This window comes from Gadus chalcogrammus, unplaced genomic scaffold (genome assembly GCF_026213295.1).
Source record: "Gadus chalcogrammus isolate NIFS_2021 unplaced genomic scaffold, NIFS_Gcha_1.0 GACHA130, whole genome shotgun sequence".
In the NCBI taxonomy this organism is placed as follows: domain Eukaryota; kingdom Metazoa; phylum Chordata; class Actinopteri; order Gadiformes; family Gadidae; genus Gadus; species Gadus chalcogrammus.
In genome coordinates this window covers 29,665-33,186 of record NW_026613565.1, presented here as the reverse complement: position 1 = coordinate 33,186, position 3,522 = coordinate 29,665, and the positions used below count along the sequence as shown (strand labels likewise).

General features: G+C 40.9%; 1 pseudogene; it reads left to right on the top strand.

Annotated features, from left to right (window-relative positions):
* Positions 1-315: 315 nt before the first annotated feature.
* On the top strand, positions 316-2,467 carry LOC130378975 (putative nuclease HARBI1; annotated as a pseudogene).
* Positions 2,468-3,522: the final 1,055 nt, after the last annotated feature.

The following is a 3,522-nucleotide window of genomic DNA, read 5'->3' as shown; positions in this document are numbered from 1 at the left end:
GTTTTCAATGGGCATTGCCCTGCTCTGCAGAATTTGATATTTTCTTCGCACTAATCCTATGACCCTTTCTACATGAATACGAACATTAGCAAATGTTCTATATTAAAGCCACGGTCAGCCAGAACAATGTCTCCAGGCAACAGATTCTTTAGAATGCTGCTCTCTACAGTAATATGCTTGTCACTAACTCTTCCTCCCCACGCATGACTGATGTAGGTGATATATCCTTGAGGAGCAACACCAATGAGAAATTTAACTGTTGTGGTGTTTGTAGCTAGACCAGGGGCCCGTTTCAGAAAGCAGGTTTAGTGAAAACTCTGAGTTAGTTAACCCTGAGATGAGAGAAACTCTGGTTTTTCAGTTTCACAAAGCCAGTTCAGCTTTACTTTGAGTCAGTTACCCTGGCAACATACTCCGTGAACCTAACCTGCTCGCTGGCAGGTTTTCTTCCACTAACCCCGAGTTTCTCCTGCTCTTAAGTTGAAGCCTGAAGGCAGTGGCAGACATGGCGTGTCCTTTTATTGAAGAGCCAGTTGATGTCGAGGCGCAGATACTTGGATGTTTTATCATTCCCTGATGAGTAGCTACCTGTTCGAGCGTTTCCGTTTCTCTGCATCATCAATAATTTATATAAACAATATTCTCAGCCCTCACATCGCTCACATGACACATCGTGGACACGCTCAGTTCCGAGCAAATTCTTTGTATTGCACTTCGTTTTTTTGCCAACGGCAGTTTTTTGTATAACGTCGGTGATGCAGAGCATGTGTCCAAGGAAACTGTCTGTCGGGCTGTCCGAAATGTGACACTTGCACTGAAACGGCTACTATGCACGTTTGTAGTGTTCCCAAGTCACAGACCCACCAGACTTCTCAAAGAAGAGTTCCACAGAATTGCAGGTATCAGTCTAAGCAGTAATTCATTCATGTCATAAAGCTTTGAGACTTGAAGCACTAATCATTCAATTTGATATATTTTAGGGTTTCCAGGTGTGATTGGCTGCATACATGGCACTCACATTTCTATCATAGCTCCTTCAATAAATGAAGGAGATTGTGTGAATAGGAAATCTGTCCACAGCATTAATGTACAGGTAGGCCTAAATAGTAGCCTTTAACATTCCAAATGAAATATGCTTCACTATATAGCTAATTACTGTTCTCCACTGTGAAGATCATATGTGACGCAGCCCACATGATAAATAATGTGGAAGCGAAGTGGCCTGGGACTGTGTATGACTCACAAATGTTTCGTGAGTCTACACTGAGTGCCAGATTTGCCCGTGGTGAGTTTATATATATAGTTTATATATCCAGTATATAGTTATATCCTATGATCAATATTTTGTTTCCTCCTATTTCAACTGAAACAATAAAGTGTATCTTGTATTATCATAGGAGAGTTTGATGGTTATCTATTCGGAGACAGAGGGTATCCCTGCCAGCGCTATCTGCTGACCCCTTACCCTGACCCTGACCCTTGCCCACAGCAACACTACAACTTGGCTCACTGCAGGACACGAGCCAGTGTGGAGATGACCATCGGCATACTCAAGGCCCGGTTCCAGTGCCTTCGTAGGCTCAGGGTCACCCCGGAAAGGGCTTGTGACATTATAGTGGCATGTTTGGTTCTCCACAACATTGCCACTATTAGAGGAGAACAATGTCCTACTCTTTCCCCCAATGATCCAGATAATAATCCTGACATCCCCTGCTGATGCACGAGATGGAAGAGCTGTTAGAGATATGATATGCTTCAATCATTTCTAACTGACTCTGCCTTTTTTCTGTTGGCTATAATGGTGGTCAAATTTTAAGATAACCAGAAAACACAAATTTGGAGACTTGTATGTATAAAAGGCATTTAGGTGTTGCTTTCATATAGACAATTTTAAATACTGGCAGTGTTGGGATTTTTCTTTGTTTAGCACATTTCCCTAATTACTTAAATATATCTATCACATGTTGAATGCAGCCACTAAATGCTGTTTAATGAGGGCAGGCTAAACAACATCACAATTGCTTGTACTTAAATGATACCTTATCTGTTTGAACTACATTTTTATATTTCATTTTTAGTGGCAGCCAAGTCCGTTTGGGGCCTGTTGGGTTGCACCTGTGCGCACAAACACACATATGGAATATAATTGTTGAATAAGTGGAACATTCAAGAGAAAACATTTTCTTTTTCCCAAATACTCTGACTCGGTCAGCTATTTTTTTCCACGCGAGCTCCCGCCTTTTGGCTGCTGCTATAGTATTGCTTTTTAGTAAAAAGATATGCTCGCTTTCTGCATATGCAGTCATTAAGATTTGCAACTCCGCTGGGGAGAAGTAGGAGGATCGAGGCTTGTTAGTACTTGTTGCCATGGTGAATCATGTTATCTGTGTTCGATTGATGAGGGCTTTTTATATCCTCATGCACGAGCTTCACTCAGAGTTACCTTGACTCAGAGTTGATTGAACTAAGCGTTATCACCTGTTCTGAAACCGAAAATTCAGAGTTTTACAGCTCAGAGTTGGTCAACTTAGAGTTAAGGTTTTAACTTAGAGTTTGTTGAACCTGCTTTCTGAAACGGGCCCCAGGTCTGTGCTCTCGCAAGTAAATTGGAAGGCCTTTCAATGAACACTTCAAAACAGTCAACTATCACGGCAACCTTGCATCCAAATGCTTGCCTAAATGACATTGGCATAGTCGCTTGCAGTACCTCTCGCTCTGGCCATTCTATTAGGAACTCCAGCCTTTCATGAAGGACGCCGATTAACTTGTGCCAAATTCTAGAAGCGGTGGAACAGGAAACCTTGAACCTGAAGGCCAAATCCTGGAGTGAAAGATTTAATCTCAATCTAAGTAAAGCCAAAATGAGCTGTTCAAATGTGGAGAGTGCAGACAAAGGGCTACAGGGGATGTATGGCTCACATAGTTGAAACACTTGCATCAAAACTAAGAAATTTGGCAGTCCTGTGTAAAATTTAGTCTTGTCTTGGTTGTTCTGAAAGGCCTCTTGGGTAAATTGTGTGTCCAGTGCCTTAATTCTGAGGTCGCTCAGCTCTGCTGATGCTTGGTTCATAGCGTCTTCCATCTTGTCAAGATCGTCCATGCTCAGGTCTGTCTGACATTCTGCATCTACATCAAATATTTGGCAAAGGGGATAAGATTAAAAGAGATAGTTTACTTTATTTCTGTCAGTTTAACATTTACAATTCATTACAGATATATGATGTAAGAATGCAATGTAAAAATAAAATTTGTATATATATGCTCGATATACACATACAATATGTAAGGACAAGTTATCAACCACACAACTAAATATATATATAGTTTTAGAGTTTGCAGTTCTACATTTACATTTAATTTACCTTTCATTTGTTAAAAAAAAAAAAGACTTGGGCCTAAAACAGACAATCCTCAGGAGGAATATAAATAAGTATATGGCAATAGAGCAGCATTTACAGTGCACACAAAGATCCCACAGTTGTCTCCATCCGTCTGCACCCACTGCTGTGGATAGTTTACTGT